Raw genomic sequence first — 21858 nt, 5'->3', positions numbered from 1 at the left:
AGAATACATATAACTTTTAAAATTCAGTAATAAGACAAATAATGCAATTAAATGATGGGCAAAGGATCTATACAGATATTTCTCTAAAGAAGATACACAAATGGCCAACAAGCACAAGAAAGGATGCTCAACATCATTAGCCACTAGAGAAATGCAAATAAATTCCATGATGAGATACCACTTCACATCCACTGGGATGGCTATAATGAAAAAGGCGAATTTTAACAAGTGTCAGTGAGGATGTAAAGAGTTCTGGAATATAAAATGGTGGGAATGTAAAATGCTGCAACCGCTTTAGAAAACAGTCTGAAATTTCCTCAAAATTTTAAAAATAGAGTTAATTCTATGACCCAGCAATTCCATTCCTAGGTATATTCCCAGGAGAAATAAACATACAGCCATGCAAAAATTTGGACACAAACGTTTATAGCAGCATTATTCATAATAATCAAAAAATGGAAACACTTCAAACATCTTAAACAATTCAACTGGCAAATGGGTTAAACAAAATGTGACATATTCATACTATGGAATATTATTTGGCAATAAAAATGAAGTATGGATACATGTCACAACACGGATGAAACCTGAAAACATTATGCTAAGTGAAAGAAGCCAGTCACCAAAGACGACACATCTTATGATTCCATTTACATAGAATGTCCAGAACAGGCAAATCGATAGAGACAGAAACGAGACTAGTTGTTGCCTAGGGACAAGGAGATTGGTGGGGTGGAAATGAAAAGTCACAGCTGAAAGGTATGGAGTTTGAGGGGTAATGAAAATCTTCTAAAATTTATTGTAGTGATGTGTACAGATTGTGCAAAACTCTGGATATACTTAAAATCATTGACATACACTTGAAGCAAATAAATTGTATGATATGTGAATTACATTTTAGTAAAGCTGTTAAGAAAAACAAAAAAAGAAAGAGGGAGGGAGGGAGGGAGGAAGGGAACAGGAAAGGAGAGGGAGAAGAGAAAGAAAAAGAGGGAGGGAAGGAGAGAGAAAAGAGCTAGCTACAGATCACGACATATCCAAGCCTGTTTCTCAAAGTCGCCAAGAGAACAGGGCTGCTCCCTAGAGAAAGTAGGTGAAGGCGGCCACAGAGGACTTCGAATCCTGCATAGTGCCAAAGACAGGATTTGAGGGGGTCAAGCCATCCCAGAGTGAGTGGTCTTCAGCTGTCTCTGCCCACTCTGGAGATTGAAGCCCTTGAGCACCCCTTATAGGAAAAAAAGAATTTAATTATGTGGATTATTGGTCAGCAGCATAAGAGAGCTACTCACATGCCCACTTTGTGTCCAATAAAAGCCTTCTTTCCTAAAGCTTGAAGCCCCAGGGACACTTGAGCTGTACAAATAGACACCCTGGATGGAGAGTGGGAAGACTTGGTTCACCACTAGCAGTGTGGCTGTAAGCAGATGGTACCCCAGCTCACCTGGGGCAAATGTTTAACAGAAAGAGTCACAGGTCTCACCTCCAGAGATTGCAGATCAGGAAGTTTGAGAAGGACCCCAGGAAACTACATTTTTAACAAGTAATTCTGGGTGATTCCGATGCATAGGCAGATGGCAACCATGAACCAGATGCCCTGTGTTTTCTTTCAGCTTGAGAACACTAAGACTCCGGGAAGGGGGTCAGATTGAAGTCCAGAATAGAAAATACCTCCCATTCACCTCTTCTCCAATCAGAGATGCCCACCTCCATCTACCCCAGTCTGTGAGCTGTGGCCTTGCTGCATCCAGAATTTCTCTAAACCAGCTCCAACCACCTCTGCTTGCCACCCTCACAAAGCCGTTCTGCAGCAACCAATCCTGGGTTCCCTTCCTGGGAGGGAGGCCCTCAGTTAGAGGTTAAGGAGGATGCATATACACATGCTTGCACACACACACATGCACACACACGCGTGCACACATACACACACAACTGCAAGCTGATCTATTGAGTTAAATGCTCCTATTCATGAAAGACTTTGCCAAGGTGAACTCACTCAGCCCTCAGATAAATGCATCAAGTCAGAAACAAAGGGAAAACATTGGGAGCAAACCAAAAGATAAATTACAAATTGGATTAGTGGATCGTCCTCTCGCTCTGCCACAGAAGCATGCTATTAACTATCCAGACATGCCTAGTGGTTTGCAACAACCCCCCCTCCACTCAAACACACACACACATACAACATCCACAGTGCCTGTCCCCGGTCAGGCACAAAGCAGAGGTGACCTTGATACTTCTCATTCATAAGCCTTTAGCACTCAGACTCATGGCTGCTCTCAGGATTCCGAGCTTTGGGCAGGAAAAAATGAACTTTCTCTTTGGCTCTCTCCCAGGGTGCCAGCTGGTGAGCCCACAGAACTTCTGCCAGTTCACTCACACAGTGTTCTGTGACTTTCCCCAGTCCCTGCTGCCTCCTCCCGCCCCCCTCCACAGCCCAGCCTCCTGTTACGGCAGAATAGGAATGACCACCCCAGCAAATGGCCCAGCAAACAGGAAGGCAGGAGTGTGTCTCTTCCCAGAAAAGGACAGGAGTGAGGCTAGGCTTGGTGGCTGTCCTGATAATGACCCAGGGGGCAGGTCTGATGGAAGATATATCTGAGGACATTTAAGTCTATGAGTGCTTATTGAGATTGGCCACGTGGCAGGTGTTAGGCTACCTACTAAGCTCAGAGAGTTGAGTGAAAGTGGTTCTTGTCCTCAAAGACCACACCTTCTAGTAGAAGACATAGATATGTAACCAACATACCGTGATGCAAGTAAGAGGAGCATAGGTACAAATAGAATGCACATGGCAAGGGGCAACTCACTTGACCTAGGAAGTGGGGAGGAGGTAGCATGAAAAGCCCCCACCTGTTGAGGGTGCAGTGGGTGGACTCCATGAGCAGAGTGTGCAGTGTGGGGGACTGGAGTGGGCATGAAGGCTGAGAAAGGTCAGACCTAGATACCAAAGACAGGTCATGATGGCTCAAACCAGGTTAGGGCCTAGCAGGGAGGGTGCAGAGAGGGACAGATTCATGAGATGCTGCAGTAGGATATAAAGCCCCTGGCGACTCCATGTGGAAGTTGGAAAGGGAGAGGTGGGTGTTGAGGATTTCAAAGAATTACAGTGCCGATTGCTGGGGTGGTCACTCCTATTCTGCCGTAACATGAAGCTGGGCCACGGAGGGGGTGGGAGGAGGCAGCAGGGACTGTGTGGAGCCAGCAGATACCAGAGCAGGTTCCAAAGCAGGTGAGGATAGAGCTGGCAGCCTAGGAGCAAGTTTTCTGGAACTAAAGGCTGTAAGGTAGGTAAATGATAGGAGGTAGCATTCAGAGTGTGTTGTTTCAGAGGTAGAGCAATTGTGAAGCACCTAGATGTATGCCATAGGGTAGCTGGACTGGAGAGGCATACAAAGGTCATGATGGAGAAGATGAAGGTCCTGGCAGCCAGGGATTGTGTAGGTCATCAGGGGACGTTGGGGTTACTCCGAATGACAGCAGGATGTGGAATGGAGGAAGAGCCTGGAAGCCAGGGACTGGTGCCCTTGTCCTGCAGGAATATGGAAATGTGACCTGGAGGTCTGTGGGTGAGGGCATTGAGGACAAGGAGAGGACAGAAAAACCAACCAGTGTTCCTTCAGAAGGAGACAGGGTCCTGGACAGAGCTCACAGGTTGGTGGCCTGAAGGCAGCAAGGACAGCAAAGGGATGGGCATGCTTCCAGCTCCATCCAGATGGCCTGCAGAAGGACATCTGGAACAAAGCTTTCTCCACCACCTCCATCAGTTCTGCAAATAATGTATTAGATATTTCAAAATAACTAAAAGAGAAGGTTTCGAATACTCCTACCACAAAGAAATGATAAATGTTTGAGGTGATGAATTTGCAGATTGCTCTGATTTGATCATTACATAATGTATAGAGGTGTCAAAACATCCATAATGTATACCATAAATATGTGCAATTATTATGTGTCAACTAAAAATAAATGTATTTTTAAAAGCAATCCCATTTTTAATCCAGCCTGTCTGAGCCCCAGATTGTCTTGCTTTGGCTACCTGTCCACATTCTGGCCTGGCATCCCACCCATCCTTCCTGAATGTCTTCCCAGATGGCCAGAGCCAGAGGTTCCCATTCCTGTCTTCAGGGGCCATCTTATAGAACTGCCTCACAATCACAGCTATCTGATGCCAACAGCCCTTTGATTTTCAGTCATTAGACACTTCCCTAGATTCTAGGTGAACTGCCTCATACCAAATTCCAGTCTCCTTGAATGCAATTGGGGAAAGCTCTCTTGTCACATTTTACTTTCCTTTCCTTGAAAGTACAGATTTTATTCTCCCGGTTTTTCTATATAGGATATTCCCTCCAGGTCCTGTAAAACCAGTGTGGACATGTGTCTGTTTGGCCATGTAAGGGGGGATATATTATGGAGTTCCCAACAACAAAGCAAGATTGTATTGCTCTCTCCCAGAAAGTACACACAGAGTCTCCATTGAATAGCATCATCCTATCTGTAGTTGAAATAAAATAAATGGTGATAGCATGTAGCAAAGGGACCCAGGTTTCCAACACAATGATGTCATTCCTTTCATATACTTTTGGCAGCAGACAGATTGCAACATCTGTAATCTCATAGAATGCTTTCAGCACCTTGAAACATAAACTCTTTTGTCTGTGCATTTTAGCCATTTGGAACAGAATTATTTGCGAAAAACATTATCAAAATGTGTATCTGTTACGATATTGTTTTGCGATAACAGGCATGTGATACTTGTTCTTTGAACCATGCTGTGATCCCAAGATGCAGACAGATTTGGGGAGCTAAAATCTGGCTCTCTTCTTCCCCACTGTCAATCAGGGCTTCTCAGCATAATGGATCCAGCTGCCTCTTTCCAGCCCCTCAATGCTTCTAACCTGCTGTCCACTCCACCTTGGCAAGAACTGATGATTTTCAGAGAAGAACCAAAATATTAGCAATGTTAATGTTTGTAATATTAATTTACACCAAATTCTAAAACTGGGCTCTGTGTTGAGAGCCTAAGGCTCCGAGATGCCTTGTGCCTTCCAGGTGAAGTAAACACATGGGCTTTGTGGAAGCATTTGTGTCTGCTCAGAGAGCTCCTTCCTTTCATTTCTGGAACATCAGTATAATCTGTATAGCGAGGCTGTGGGAAGAGGACCCCAGGCACATGAGGCTGAGCCCCACTTTATCTACTAAAGTCATCTTCATGCATTTCTGCACTAAAGTTCCCAACAGGGGGCTGTAGCAGGCAGGTCTATTATTTGACAGTAACAGTGGAACCTGAACTGCCTTCATTATGATCAGTAACTCCTGAGTGATACAACATTACCAATCATTTCTCTTGCCCGGAATTCTCTACTCATAGCCATATGTAATTCATATCAATAGCAAAATCTTCTGAGAAAATAAATTAAAAGTTTGAAATGTGATCTGCTAATGGTAGTCCTCTATGGCTGAATTCTAGACATCAGAGCAAAGAAGAAACAGAGAATTCTCTCGTTTAAACATGGCCAGGGTTCCACGCTCCTGCAGCATCCACCAGCTCTTAGTACGGATGGTTTACTCTCTCTCCCCTACCTTTTCTACCTCTATATTGGCTCCTTTTAACCCCACCTCTGAAAAACACCTATATCGAGTGCAGTTCCAATTCTTACTATCCTGCCTGAGGAATAGCTGAAATGTCACCAGGGAAACATCAAGACGCATGTAATTTAAAGAGAGCTGGATTCAGTTTTGCCCATGTACATAATTAAAATGCCCCTAGTGCTCCGGGTACACAGGCTGCTGGAAGCACTGCCTACCTATCAAGCCACTCAAGGCTGCATGGTGACTTCTCTGTCCTACGTCCTTGGAAGGAGTCCAGCACAGCCCTCACAGGAGAAAACCGCTTCTCCATACCGCTGAGCTGCAATTTCCAGATCTGAGGGACACAGGAAGAGCAAGATTAGTGATGATCTAACCTGAGCCATCGGCCCCAGTAACAAATGGGCTTATTGCTCTCAAAACCCAGAATACGTTTTGCTTTAAACAGAAAAAGAAGTCAAAGCTAAGACTCCCAGCATGAGCTACCTTGAGGCAGACTGCAGAGACTGCACGAGTGGCTGGGGAATCGGTACAGAATAAAAGCCTTTCCTCTCCCTCCTTGACCTCTAAATGCTCCAACCCCCGGAGTAAGTGGCCGAAATGACCTGACCTTCCCTTAGGCCTGGATTCTCTTTCTTTAACCCAGAATGCAAAGAGCCCGATCTATCTGCTCTGACCATTAGAACTTACATTTCCTCATTTGAAAGATCCTTGTTTTACTAATTTCAGGAAAGGAATGCTCTTAGAATTTTTCTTTGGCTTTGGAGAACCTTCACCATTTTCTGGGATGTGTTCACATCTTCCTCCTCCCATAGGACATACCTACCATAATGGCATCCCTGGGTCCCACCTCCTCACATAAGAGACCTCTAATCCTCCTCCTTCAGCTTCTGTGCCCCACCTGTCATCAAATCCTGTGACATCTGTGTTCGCTCCATCCCTTCCTACTTCCTCTGAGCTGAGGTCCCGAACTTGACCTTCACTATTTGCAGTAACATCCCTGTCCCGTCAAAAGCTCCTAGCACTAGAAAAATATCTGTTTCCTGCTTAAAACATCTCAGTGGCTCCCTAATGCCATTGAAACTCACTCAGTACAATTTCTCAGACATGAATTGAGCACCATTGATGTGTCAAGCACTGGGGTAGTATTGGTATACAAAGCGAATGACACATAGTGTGAGGCCTTCAAGAGTTCACACTGAGACCGGCACACGGGGGGTATGGCTTCCTAGGAAAAGTGCCAAAGTAAAAGGGACTATAAGAACATTTTGGAGTCCTGGGGGCCAAGGGTTAGAAGAAACTACACAATACTGGTGATATTTGAGCTCAGGCTTAATGGGTGAGTAAGTATTTGTCAAGTGGACACTGATGAAAGGGATGCTGAGGGGTCTTTCAGGGAAAGGAAATGGCTTGGGCAAAGCTGTAGAACTATGATCCTCGATGGCATTTGGGGAATAAGCAAGTGGGGTGGTGTGAGAGGCTGGGGGAGGGGACCCTAGATGAGACAAAGTCTGTAATCCTTAGAAAAAAGTATCAACCTGTGTATCAACCACCTGCATCAGCCTATGCTCCTGTCTCATCTCTAGCTACTCCTTCCACTGTCCCCATTTCCCAGTGTCTATCTGTCTGTCTGTCTGTCTGTCTGTCTGTCTCTCTCTGTCTCCCCACCATGCCTCAGATCTAACTGACTGGGTACTTGATCAATGGCCTATCTACCCTAAGGAAAAGGGATGACTCCAGTGTGCTCACCACAGGAAATCAGAGAAGAACAAGCCCAGGTCCTCCTTGACCACCACCTGGAAGCCCCTGAGTGGGTCAGGGCCTCTAAATGGGTAATCACTGTTCCTGGACATCGCTGTCATGTGCCACCTGTACCATCTTTAGTACAAGAGCATCTAAATCAGGCCAGAGCACAGCACTCTTTTTGTCTGGTGCAACAGCCAAGACAACCAGTCAGCCAAATACTAAAGGTGATCAGAATGCATCCCTCCTCCACAGTTCTATCACAGGGCTATGGAAGAGCAGGAAATGCCCAGTCCTGTTGCCCTGAGACACTAAAGGGAAGGCTGTGGACCTGTCATCGGGGGCATCTCTCTTGGGGTGAGGCATTCCCACAGCCCAAGGGCAATGACATCTAGTGACAATGTCCGGCCCCTCTGAGCATCCTGGAGACTCATTCCTTAGAATACAGGCTGCTCAACACTCACCAAATTGACATAGGAAACTAGGAAGGGACAGCAAAGGGTGTCAGCCCTGATCACTAGGTATTCATAATCTCATGGGGTAGGTGAGACCCAGGAAGAGCAACAAGTAAACATTGCAGCATATAAGGTGCCACCTGGAGGCCATTGTCACAACTAAGATCTTCAGACAGTAAACGTCATGTTAGTGTGGACTGGGCCATCAGGGATGGGTTCAAAGAGTAGGTGGGTGGGGCATGAACAGAATCATAGAGATTGGGTGAGATTTAGACCACAAGAAAGAGGGACAAAGTTCAACCCGGGGGAATAACATCAGCTACGGCACAAATGAGGACACTTAGCCTCTTCAACAGGAAGACACTTTGATGTTCATCCATTCAAATTCTTAGCTACTGCAAAAATCCTTCTCAGCATCGTGACCATCCAACCTCTTAACTTAGTGCTATAAGAGTAAGAGGGAATAATTAATGGAGGGACTGTACGACAGAAGCAAAGTCCTCTGCTGTGCCTCTCCTGGTAGAGACACCTTTCTCCAAGTGGCCAGCATCCTAAATCTTAAAATGTCCAGCCTTGGGACTCAGAGGACACCACTTCCCTAGACATTATATCTCAGCAAAACTGTCCTCCCCCACCCAGGGTGACAGCTTTGCCCCGCAGGAGAGAAGCAATCAGCTCCTATCTTTGGCATCCATATTCATGGAGAATTGTTCTTGTTCTGACCTGCAGCCCTGAGTGGGAGCCGAGGCTGATGGTCCCCAGAAGTGCACTTTAGGAATTAGCCCACAGCCATCTGCCTTTCCTCTAAGTAGGAAAAGGCCCTGGGAGGAATGCACAGCTGTTTTCATTGCAGTCACAGAGAAGCATGAGATAGGGCAAGCAGAAAGGGAGGCGACACCTTTCAGAGCCAAGGCCGAGAATGTTTGAAGGTTATTAGTGTGGCTGTAATCAGGCTATTAGCCAAATGCAGGTGGAGAATGAAGTGGCTTTGAAATTGCTTTTCAGAGAAAGCAGAGTCTATGTTGGTATAATCTATGCATGTGATCTCTTTCAAGCAGCTCTTCAGCTTCCTACATGGCCAAGATAGGACTCAGGTCTCCAGCTAACCATGGGCAGAGCTACTCACTTCCCTGGGCCTCAGGAGTGAGCAGGATCTGCCGGGAAAGGCCCTGCCCTCAATCTGCTCTGCCTGCCTTATGGCAGCAAGTGCAAGCCATGAGCCACCACCTCATATCGAGTCAGAGTCCAGAGTCCCTGCAAGGGTGGTTGGCTCGGGAACACTTCTCTTTAGTTCACAGGCAAGTAGCCTCATTCTACACCCCAGGATTGGCAGTGTCTAGTGCCAATGCCACATGTGACCATCCCATCCCCTTCAGGCTAAGGGGAATCAATGGCAGTCTCATGTCTGGGGCAGCCTCTTGAGAGGCAAGGGATCCTCAGAGTCCCCAGTAGATGAAGCCCCCCTGCCCAGCTCCTTCTGACCACTTAGTGGATCCAGGTCACCTTCTTCAGAGGCTATAGGAAGAGGAAAGCGTGTTTCCACCAGCTGCTTTTTGAATTCCTTGCCTTAGTTCATGGCACCCCATCCATCCATACCCTCAGGGCTACGGTTTTGCTCTCGTCTTTTCCTTCATCTGCCTCCATATCCAATCAGTCGCAAATTCTGTTTTTATATCTTTCAGGCCAACTATATTCCTCCTTCCCCAGTGCCACTCAAGTTGATTCCAGCTCTTACCACGACAGCTCAGCAGGGCCTTCTGCATGCAATCCAGGCCTCTTCAATCCACTTTCCACACTGCAGCCAGAATCACCTTCCAGAAATTTCAGGTCTGATCCTGTAATGCCTCTGATCCTTCAATAGCTTTTATTGCCCTTAGGATGTGTGTCAAAACGCCTCTCTGATCCCTTGCACATGCGTGAAACTAGCTGCTGCCATACTGAAACTACCCATGGTGTCCCAATGGTTCTTCTCTCATTAGCAGCCTATGCACATGCTGCCACCTTTGCCTGGAACACTTTCCCTCGTCCCCCTACTAGACCAAATCCTATTCCTCCTCTAGAACTTGATTACAAGAGCCTTTTCTCTCTAGAAACCTTCTCTGATTCCTCTTTCCTCCAAACTTGGGTTAAGGGTCTTAGTCTTATTTTAACAGAATACATGGGGCTGCATAATTAATCAATAAAAAAGTTTTATTTAGCTCATGGTTCTGCAAGCTGGGAAGTTCAAGAGTATAGCCCTGGCTTCTGGTGAGAGCTTTCCTGCTGATCACAACATGGCAGATCAAAGGGGAAATGGACACGTGTGAAGACACAAAACCCAGAGGTATCCTGGCTTTATATCGACCTACTTTCATGGGAACTAATTTGTTTCCCAGGGAAAAAAATCCAGCCTTGCCCGAGGGAGAACTTACTCACTACCAGGAGAAAGCACCAAACCATTCATGAAGGATCTGCCCCCACGACCTAAACACCTATCATAGTCCCTGCCTCCCAACACCACCATATTGGGGATCAACTATCAACATGAGCTTTGGCAGAAACAAACCATATGCAAAGCACAGCAGGGTCCACTTGGTGAGCTATTACAGTGTATTAATCTGTAACACCTATTTCCCCCACCTGCCTGTGGGCTCCTACAGGGCAAGGATGCTATTGTAATCAACTTTGTATCCCCTGTGTCTGTTATAGCATGTAACAATAACCATTTCAAAAGTATTAAATGATTAAGTTTACGGAAAAAAAACAGAGAAGGCTATAAATCACCCAATGGGACAATAGCTTGGGATAAGCATAACTGAAGATTAGGATGGCAGAATCACACATGCAAGACAGATGGCAAAATCACATGAAAACCAAACATGGAAAACTGAGACATGTTTTCAAATGGAGTACCCATCGCTTAGAGTTTCCCTTACAGTTTTGGCTGGTGTGTTCCAACTAGACCCATGCAATAAAATGTGTGGACTCTTGGTTCTGTGAGTCTTACCACTGACCCAAAGAACAACATCTGATCATTAGCGTGTAGTGTAGCCTGACTAGGTATTGGATGAATGACGTGGCTATGATGCCATGACTAGGGGAATGGTCACAGCCTCTGCCCTGTCTGCTTTTTATCATGATGTGATGATTGATTTTAGGCGTCAACTTGACTGGATTAAGGGAAACCCAGAGAGCAGGTAAAGCATTGTTTCTGGGTATGCCTGTGGGGGTGGTTCCTAAAGAGACTGGCATTTGAATCAGTGGACTGAGTCAAAAAAAATGCCCTTACTTTTTCTGCAAACATACTATCTAATCAGCTGAGGGCCCAGGCACAACAAAAGGGCAGAGGAAAGGCAAATTCACTCTCTTCCAGAACTGGGACACCCTTCTTCTCTTCCTCCTCCTTTGGACATTGAACTCCAGGATCTCCAGGCTTCAGACTGAGATTTGCACCAGCAGTTCCCCCAGGGTCTCAGGCCTTCAGCCTCAAACTGAGAGTGACACCACCAGCTCTCCTGCTCTTCAGGCCTTTGGACTTGAATACAGCCATGCTACTAGCTTCCCTCATATGGGGGCAAGTACAAGCCATGAGCCACCTTCTCATATTGAGTCAGGCTCCAGCTCTCAGAAAACCTGTCATGGGACTCCTTGGCCTCCATAATGGTATGAGCCAATTCCCCTAATAAGTCCTCTCATGTATCTATCTAGATCTAGATCGATGATTGATTGATAGATGGATGGATAACAGATCCTATCGTTTCTCTGGAGAATCTTAACTAGTACACATAGGAACATTGCTGTGTCAAGATGTGCTTTGGACTGGAGTAAAATAAGCTTTGACACATTTTTCCACTCAGAGTGGATAAATGGGAGTGATGCAAGAACAGTTTTCTGGGCTGGTGTTTGCTGGTTCCATGAAGAAGCGAAGGGAGGCCGATTAAATCACAACCAAGTCACAAAGTGGAAACTTCTTCCCTCTGGCTCAGCCTTCTGCTCGGGCCAGCTTCTCTGCCAAACCTTCTTGATAACCCAGGCCTCACCAGGTCTCTTTTAGAAGCTGGCAGATGTGTTCAATGCAATGCTGGAAAAATGGCATACAGGTGGCCACCCATATGGTGCCAGTTTGGATCTGACTCCTAGAAAAAATCGTGGAATCCCACTCAGCCATGAAGGACACCCGCCAGCTTCCTGCACTGGCTCCAGAGCTGACTGCTCATGGGGACACAGGTGGAAAGCAGGTGTTTCACATAAATGGACCACCCTTTGCTAATCACCACCAATCAAGCCAGTGGTGCAGGAGAAAACAAACTGAGGAAGAATGATCACCAAGAGGTGAAATGAACTGGTGGCCAAGGAAGCAGGGGGTGCATCTGGATTTCCATAACATAAATGGCCATATTTCAGGCAGGCTTTGCTTTAGAGCAAGCCAGAAACTCGGAGACAGGGAATGTGGGCTTCAAATTTCATTCCAGCGGGTACATTGTCTAGGGTGTTCAATTTAGTAAGTTCAATCTAATAAAGATCCACAACAGCCAAATGACAGGTTCACTTAGCCAGCCATTCAATGTATATTGAACATTCATGGGCCAGGCATCACTCTGGGTGCTGGGGACAGACAGAATGGCGAACAATTTTCACAAGATCTCCCTTTTTAAGAGATTTATACTTCAGTCAGGGGACGACAGAGATAAACACATAGGAAAATGTCAGGTAGTAATAAGTGCCATGCAGAAAAGTAAAAATGGGTGATGTGATAGGGACTGGATGGCTACTTTAGATTGGGTAGTCAAGGAAGTCCTCTCTGAAAAGCTGACATTTGAAGCTGAATGACAATCTGAATGACAAGGAGGGACCAGCTAACCATACAGGGGTTGGGAAAAGGGCCAGTGAAAGGCCCGAGGTGAGACTCTGCCATGGGATAAAGGCATTGCCACCTGCAGCTGAAAGAGACTGGGGAAGGCAGAGATTGACAGTGACTAGCTCAGCAATATTTACCATCAGGATGCTCAGAATTATCAGAGGGATTCACACCAGGACTAGGCTTAACATTGGATCATGGAGTCAGGTAGGAAAGCCAGGTTTTTGGAAATGGGGTCGGGGGCTTGAATCAAGGCTAAAAATGAAGCAGGCAAGTATAGGAAAGGCTGGAGACGAGGTATGTCTGGAAGTTGTCATTAAACCAAGTCCAGGGTGAGCAGGGATAGAGGCCATAATAACCCAATGGACCAGGAACCCAAGATGCAGTCAGGAGCTAGATGCAAAGACAAAGACCAAGAGACCCAACCATCATGTCTTCTTCATTTCCAAGAAATTTGACGTATGCTTCTGCTTGGGATAAGGACCAATTTATCCAACCCCAGAACACTAATGACTCCCAAATCTATACTTTCACTTCTCTTGAACTTTAGTCTCAACTCTCTGAAAGTCTCAGGAAGTTCCAACTTTTCTAAAGTTGAACTCACAATCTCTCTCCCATCTACTCCAAAGTACCTCTTCTTTCCCTATTCCACAAATGAGTGAATGACATCACCATCTACACTCTTCTCAAGCCAGGAGGCTAAGACATTGCAGGCGTGAGTTTCCTACGAAGCAGACTCAGATGTATATGAACATAAGGAGATATATTAGAAAGAGCTCTTCAGATCCCACCTGTGGAAGGGAAGGGGAAAAAGCAGGTTGGAAAGAAGAGGAAGTTAAGCTGCAACGAAGTCTCAACCAAGGCCTCAGCCAACCCCTCTGGGAGCTCTGAAGCAGGGATGGCCCTACAAAGTTGTCTTGAGTTGGGTCGAGGGGTCTGGGCTGTAGCTTTTACACCGAAATGTGGACCAGTCATTGGATGTGAGCTGTCTGGGAAGGCAGTGTGACCTTGGACAAGGTAGCTGTCTTCAGCCAAGGGCAATTCTCCCAGGAGCTGGAGGAATAAGTCCTTTAGTCTTGAAGAGTTCTGGTAGAACATCGAAGCCTCCACTCAATTGTCCTTAACTTATTTTCCCTTTGTCTCATCTTCATTATCCCATGAAGGATGAGTCCTAAGGGGCCGCCTTCTATATATTTCTCCTATCCATCCTGTTCTCTCCTTCCAATGTTGCCACGGGTTCAGGTCTCAGAACTTCTCACCTGGACAGTCTTCAATCTGCTCTCTCTGGTCCTCTCTAGTCTATACTCCATATAACTATCTGAACTACCTTTCGAAGACACAATCTGAACATAGTGCTCTGTTTAAAACTCTTCCTTGTCTGTCTTCAAAATAAAACCTGAATTCTCCTCTAGATAAAATCTGAATTTCAGATCACAGAATTACAGGTCATTCATGGCCTGGCCCCCAACTGACTCCTCTGTCCTAACCTATCCTCACTCCTATCTCTAGACTCAGTCTTTTTGCACAGCGTAGTGTCCCCTGATTGCTATGGCTTGGATAGGGTCTGTTTGGCCTCACCAAGTCTCATGTTGAAATTGAAATTTGACCCCCAGTTTTGGTGGAGAGGCAGGGTGGGAGGTGTTTGGATCGTAGGAGTGAAGCCCTCATCAATGGCTTGTTATCATTCCCACAGGATTAAGTGAGCTTTCATCATTTAGTTCCTGAGAAAATTGGTTGCTGAAAAATGCCTGGTACCTCCTCCTCCCTCTCTTGCTTCCTTTCCTTCCCCTTCCACCATGAGTGGAGGCAGCCTCAAGTCCTTGTCAGAAGCAGATGCTGGTGTCACACTTCTTGTATGGCCCACAAAACCGTGGGCTAAATAAACCTCTTTTCTTTATAAATTGCCCAGCCTCAGGTATTTCTTTGTAGCAACACAAATGGACTGAGATACTGATGTTTTCAACACAGGGCACTTTGGTCAGAAGGGCCTATTTAATCTCCACCCTCTCTGACCTTTCATGCAGAGCTTACTCTATCTTGAAACAATACACCCAACACAACCCATGCCTACTTCATCCCAAAACATCTCGGTCTCCAGCTATCTCATAATGGCCCGATGCCTTGTCTACCTTACCCACAAGACAGGAAGATTCTTGAGAACAGAGATGGTATCTTGTTCTTTTTAATATTCCCAAATACTATTTTACAGTGCCCGGTGTACAATAGCTGCTCAGTAAATATTTGATGGCTCAATCAATTAGTCAACCAGTGAGAATAAGAGGCATTAGTCCTATTATCTGAATATTTAATACTAAAACAAGATACTCTCATGAACTTATCTACTGAATAGGAATATAATCCCCACAAAGAATGGACATATTGAATCATCATACCAGGGCAACAGCCCCCAGAGAGTGTTAGGTCGGTGTCCAGCCATGACAGCCTTTTGTCTCCGAGCATGGTTTTCACATAAGCTGGGGTCAGCCATGTTTGCATGTTTCTGGTAGCTGATGGGACACATCCATGAATGCCCACGGTAGCTCATCTAACTCATGCCAAGCCCTTCTAGCGTGAGTCATGCCTGGACTTAGAGACTGAGAACTGGAAACCACATCCATTTCCAGCCCCCATATGACTTACTTTCCACGAAGCAGACACACCTGTGAGAATTGGAAAACGGGACTGAGTAGTGTGAGATGGCAGCCATATACAGGGAGATCAGACTGGTAACTGAGGTGTTTGGTTGTTGGGGGAAGCTGTGATGGTTCTAACCACTTCGTTGCTTGTCTTAGAGACAGTGAGATGGGTCCAGGCAGGCCCAGCAGTGAGTTTCTGCTCCAATAGTCATTGGACATTTCTTCTGACCCATTTCCTGATGCAGGTAAAATCTACCCCATAACTTATAATACACTCCTTTATCCTTAAACTAGCAAATAATTAATATGCACACTTACAAGGAAGCCTGAAGAGTCTCCTTGGAAAGAGTCCAGCCTTGGGGGGGTAAGAGTCAGATGCAGTCAACTTAAGCCAGCAGTAAAACCTCCATGATCTGCAGGAAAATTCTGCCCCTCAGGTTCATCTCCTGGCCCAGCCCACGTGAGCCCTATTGAAGTCTCATTCAGGACAGAAGAACCGTCAGTAAGGTAGAAAGAACTGTCTACTAATACTATGTAAAACCTTGGGCACAACCAGCTCTGCTTGGCCATGCTGAGGCCCTGCTTGGCTACAGAAAAAGTTGGAGTCTACTCTGCTTTGCTTCACAAATCCTGCAGCTTTGACATCTCAAAAGCTTCCAACAACCGGGAGACATCATTGGCCAGCAAGAGATGGCCATGCTTGACCAGGTATCTGGGGGAGGCTCCAGAACCTGGGGAGCCTCTAGCTAGAGCAGTGGCTGCACAGGAAAGAGGCAGCCGTGTTGGGGAACTCGGGTACAACTCTCCCTGGGGATTCCCAGGAATATCTGGGCACAGAAACACATTAGGGTGCAGATATAAGATACTACCTAGGGACCCTTGTAATATTGGGATGAACTCTCATCTGTGAGCCTCTGTGAGATAGCCCCTGGGAGTTCCCAGAAGTACTTGGGAAGACTTGTTTGAACGCTCATCTATGGGACTCCTTGGGGATTATCATAAATATTGTAAAAGGGTCTTTCATTTGTGAGCATATCTGAGATGTGCCCTAGAGATGTCCAGAAAGATCTGGGAGGGACTGTCATTCCTGAGCTCGTGAGAGACGCCTCTGAGGACTCCTACTTCCTCGTGCAAGACTTGTTGTGAGAGTATAGGCTTGAACTTTTGGGGGGCCCTTTGCAGGAATTAGATGTTTGGCATGATCAATTTGAGGCAAACTCCAGTGAAATTTGAGGATAATAACTCCTGTGACCTTCTTTTACCCATGGGCCTGGGGCATTTCTATACTCATTTTAATGACCGAGAACCTCACCCCTTCCCCTTTCTGAGTAATGAACATTATTTAGGTCTGGCAATTCTTTTGCTGAGGTTACTATCAAAACTTGCTGGCCTGGAGCCATTTTGACCCTGTCTGGTGACCTCACATGTCATGCTATGCTCTATTAGGTAACAAAGTTACAGTTGAACTCTCACAGGGCATGTTTCTGTTCTATTGGGGCACCCCTCTTTGTTGCCCCCTTGCTATTTACAAAAAGAAATGGAAACTTCCACAAACTGGTTGGCCTGCATTAAGAAAGGAGTGTTCAGAGGAGATGGATGGTTGTGTGCAGGGGCCCTGGGCGTCCCAGGTATCCTGTCAAGCCAGCACCCCCTCTCTGTCGGCTGCCAGCACTCCCCACCTCTCTTCCAATACCAAACACTTCTACCTGCTGCAGCTCCTTCGCAGAGTTGGGAAGCATGCCTCAGAAATCCATTTGAGAACAAAAGACATGAATAAACCATTCACAGAAGGGGAAAAATAAATGACTGCTGAACACTTGGAAGGATGTCCAACTACACTAATAATTTAAGAAATACAGTTTAAAACCAACTGCCATTTCCACCCATTAAATCAATATTGAAAATAAAATAAAATAAAAATATCCAGAGCTAGCAGTTGGAGTATAAAGTAAGGTTCTCACCTGCTGCTGGGGGCCCTTAAAATTGCTGCAAACTTTAGCTGAGCACCATGGCTCATGCCTGTAATCCCAGCACTTTGGGAGGCCGAGGCTGGTGGATCACTTGAGCCCAGGAGTTCCACTCCAGCCTGGGCAACAGGGCGAAACCCCACCTCTACAAAAAATAGAAAAATGAGCAGGGCATGGTGGCACACACCTGTAATCCCAGCTCCTCAGGCAGCTGAGACACAAGAATCACTTGAACCCAGGAGGCGGAAGTTGCAGTGAGCTGAGATAGCACCACTGCACTCCAACCTGGGTGACAGAATGAGACACTGTCTCAAAAGAAAAAAATTGATGTACATTTTTGGGAAGCAATATGTCATTACACACACACATATGTCAATATCAAAAGCTCTTAAAATGTTCTGCCCTTTGACCTTGTTCCTCTGCTTCTGAAAATCTATCCTAAGGAACAAACCTGATTTCTGTGAGAGGATATACGTTATTACAGCAATCACAACAACGGAAACATTAATGTCCGAAAAAGAAAACTATTAAAATAAATATGAATACCACTATATGCTATAAGACTAACAAACTCTAAAAATCTCGTTTCCAAACAAAGTTGCTACACAAAGAATTGCTTACCATGCAGTATTAAGTGGAGGGAACACAGGGTTCAAAAACACACAAAGGGACTAACCGACTAAAGACTCAACTCCAAAATATAAAACAATCTTACAACTAAACAAGAGGATAACCTAATTTAAAAGTGGCAAAAGATTTGAACAGACACTTCTCAAAAGAAGATATGCAAATGGCCAATAAGCATATGAAAAAATGCTCAACTTTAGTAGTCATCAGAGAAATGCAAATTAAACCAATGAGATCCCACTACAGACAACTAGGATGTCTAAAATTAAACAGACCTACAATACCAAGCATTGCAAAGATGTGGAGCAACTAGAACTCTCATTCAGTGCTGGCAGGAGTTTAAAGTAGTCCAATGACTTTGGAGAAGGGTTTGGTAAGTTCCCATAAACTGAAACCTCTTCTTACCACATAACCTAGCAATCCCATCCTAGATATTTAACCAAGAAATAAAAATATACATTCACAAAAAATACTTGAATATGAATAGGCATCACAGTTTTATTCGTAATAGCCTCAAACTTGCAACAACCCAAATGTTCACCAACAGGTGAATGAATAAACAAATTGTGGCTCTTCTATATAATGGAATGTTACTCAGTATAAACAGGAACAACACAGCGACCTAGAAGAATCTCAAAAACATTACACTGAGAACAAAAAAAAAAAAAAAGAAAAAAGAAAAAGCCAGACATAAAGACGTACCCATTGTAAGTTTCCTTTCTATAAAATTCTGAACAAAAATAGTAGTCACCTGGGGCTAAGTGAGGAAGGGGATGCAACAGTCAAAATAACTGTAGAGTTGATAGAACAAGATTAAAAAGATAAACGTGTGTTACTTGAAGCAAAAAGTAACCAATAAAGGAATTATAACTATTTGGGAGGCGGAGACAGAGGAGCCTATCATGAGAGCAGGAAGTCTAGTGGATAAAGTCTAACAATGGTAAGCAGGAAATGGTGGTAAACCCATGTCAGCTGGAGAAATACAGGCAGACATAACCACCAAGAAAGGACCAGAAGGGCTAGAAGCAGCTGTCTCTGAGGATCAGGACTGGGAAAGGGAGGGAGGAGGCAATAGGATTGCTTTTCATCCTAAGCCCTCTGTTATTTTTATTAACGATACCATTTTTATTAACGATGTGCACATCTTATTTTACCAAACATTAAAAAATACACTTAAAACAACTGTGCATGGTGTATGGTTACCAGTACTGTAAAACATATACAAATAAATTCACACACAAAAAAATGGACTTGAAGGAAATGCAGTCATTGTCTGGGTGAAAGTTTTATGATGCTATTTTGCCCCTTCTTTATACTCATCCTTTTTTCCCAAATTTCCTGCAATGGGCATGCATTATTTTTATAAATGGGGAAAAAAGTTACATAAAGAAGCAAAATGATGTTTAGAAACAAGTTTTAAATCATACTGGAAATGAAGGAAACAACATTGAATATAAAAGTAAATTCAATTATGTAAAACGACATGCATGAAACTAGAGAAATTTAAGAAAATATTAGCAATAATTTTCTTGGTGGTGGAATTACGGCTGATTTTTTTCATCTTATCTTCCCTTTTTTATCCTGATTTTTTTCCCCCATAATAACCATTATTAAACTAGGTTTGGCTGGAGAACTAAATTTGATCTCTCCGTTGGCTTTCGACCAAAATAATAATGTAATGTCTCCACATGGTGCCAGGCACCTAGAAAGCCCTCTGTGAACACTTGTGGCATTAAGGGAACTGAATGTAAATGAGGTTTTCTGGTGACTGCTTCTAATTGAGTCCGTTCAGCTTCAGTCACTCAGTCAGCATTTACTTAGTGCCTACTGTGTCCAGTGACCTGCACAAGAGACTGTGTGAGTGTTGGAAGCAGAGGATACAGGTAGACTCTGAGTTTGTTGTGTGGCAGACCAGTTCGCAGAAGAGAATAAACATCCACACATAAAAACAGATGGAAAACATGCCCAGAGAAAACAAATGGATACATCTAGCCTGAAGGGTTGGGTATCCTGTCCCGGCCAGCCCCACCCTGGACATCCTTGGTGGTATCAAGATGGCAGCCTCTTCTCTCTGCTCCCTCTTTTCCCATCTCCTCAATGCCCACTACCCCTTCTGCCACGCTAAAACCAACAGAGGCCCTGGAAAGTCAGTTCACCTCTTCTCTAGTCGTAGGAGGTGAGAGTCCTCCAAAATGTTCAAGACAAAGATGAATAGCAACAAACACCTGGGATTCTTTACCATTTGTCCACACTCAACTCCAGGAGAGCTGGGCTTCATCAGTCATCCCATGGGGAACAAAGAAGCCAAGAAAGAGAATGGGAAAAAGCACCCTGAGAGCTCTCTGAAAATGTTCTCCAAGTCTGAGAAATCACCAGTGTCTTTTCTGGCCGCAAGGGTTCGTCTCTCTGCCATTGGACAATAGGCAGAGGGAGAAGTCACAAAATTTTCTGATGGTCCAGCCAAATTCACTGGTTCCCAAGAAACTCTCAAGAAATACATGGCATGAACATGGGTGCACAGTGTGGTGTTTCAAGCATTAGAACATTCCATGGCTGTTCCTAACTCCACCTGCAATTGCACTAAGACCAAAGGAAGTTTAACAAGATATTCAACTGAAGGTTTGCCTGACACACCATGAAACAACAGGCATGACATTCCAGTGTGCCAGATGATGCATATTTTCAAGGAAAGAGCTAAAAACTTATTAGAGAACTCAGGCTTCCCACCCATACCTACATTGAGAGTATAAAATGGCCTGGCTTTCCAAGATTAAGGGAAAAGATTTGTGAAGAAAATGTATTTGGAAAAAAAATTATTGATGTGCTGTGGGCCACACCCTTTCCAAGAGGAAGAGTGACAGTTACCTGTCCCTCATCTCAAATGTGGTGAAAGGAGCTTCAGGAGACCACTCGGAAAGCTTGGTACATGTCTGCTGTGATGGATGGACACACTGGACTTGCAGAGAGAGATGAGCTGCCTGGCTGCTCCCACTGTGGAAGAAAGGAGAGGTTTCTGCAGCCTTAGGACTGACCTACATGCTCTCAGAATGTGTCTTGGCAGGGATACCCAAGAGTGTCCCTTGGACCAGTTGTGAGCCAATGGTACAAGGGAGAGCAGGTGTGGTCACAGCAGGCCCTGTCCAAGAGAGGCCACTTCGAGGGGTGAGCAATCCTCAGCAGAGAAAAGCTGAGATGATTTCCAATTCCTCTGAGTTGTGGGCATGCTGAGGGGTGGCCATCCTGGACAAGGGACCTGCAGGAGAAGGCAGAAGAAAGGAGTCCTAAAGACGCACAATCACACCCAAGAAAGAGCATCAGTCACCCAGAGGCCATCTTTCCATGCTGCCAGTCAAGTAAGGCTTCAGATCTGTGTATCTTAGCTGTACATCAGCTCTGAGTACAACTATTCATAAACTTTGACTCTAAGATTTAGACTCGTGTTTGCTAAACATACCTGATCATATAAGCTGAAAGAAATGCAGCTTTCTAGACATTATTGCTAGAGATCCTGGAAGTCTGTTTTTATATCCACTGTGTAACTCTTATGATTGGCTATATCTAGAAGATGGGAATCCAATCTAGTGCTTCCCAAACATCTCCAGTGATTTCTTTAAAAAGAAAAAAATTCTTGGGGCAGCCCTTTTCTGAGTTAGAATGTCCAGAAGACGGGTTCAGGAAGCTGAACCGCCCAGGTCATACAAGATGTTAAACCGAGTGGTCTCCCTGAAGCTCCTTTCACAAGATCTGAGACGAAGGACAGGTACCTCTCACTTTTGCTCTTTGAAAGGGTGAGGTCCTCAGCACATCAATAATTTTTTTCCAAATAAATTTTCAACAGCAAAGTGTAGTTCATGTGGTGCACCCCCTCACCCTGTGAGAGGAAACTCAGAGTTCACCAGAGGGGTGCGGGGGTGATTTTCCTAAAGCCTCACAGCAGGTTGGTAGTCGGAGCAGGACCAGAACCCAGATCTCTTCACTCCCAGGACAGGCATTTTTTTTTTTTTTTT

The 21858-nt window shown here is 45.0% G+C and overlaps 1 long non-coding RNA gene across 1 annotated transcript in view; it reads right to left on the bottom strand.

The window, feature by feature from the left end:
* LOC119471263 overlaps positions 1–21858 on the bottom strand; it is a 50332-nt gene that overhangs the window by 25844 nt on the left and 2630 nt on the right. The window lies entirely within an intron of this gene.

This window comes from Cebus imitator, unplaced genomic scaffold (genome assembly GCF_001604975.1).
Source record: "Cebus imitator isolate Cc_AM_T3 unplaced genomic scaffold, Cebus_imitator-1.0 Scaffold54, whole genome shotgun sequence".
NCBI lineage: Eukaryota > Metazoa > Chordata > Mammalia > Primates > Cebidae > Cebus > Cebus imitator.
The sequence above is the reverse complement of the archived record's forward strand: the minus strand, read 5'-3'. Positions and strand labels throughout refer to the sequence as shown.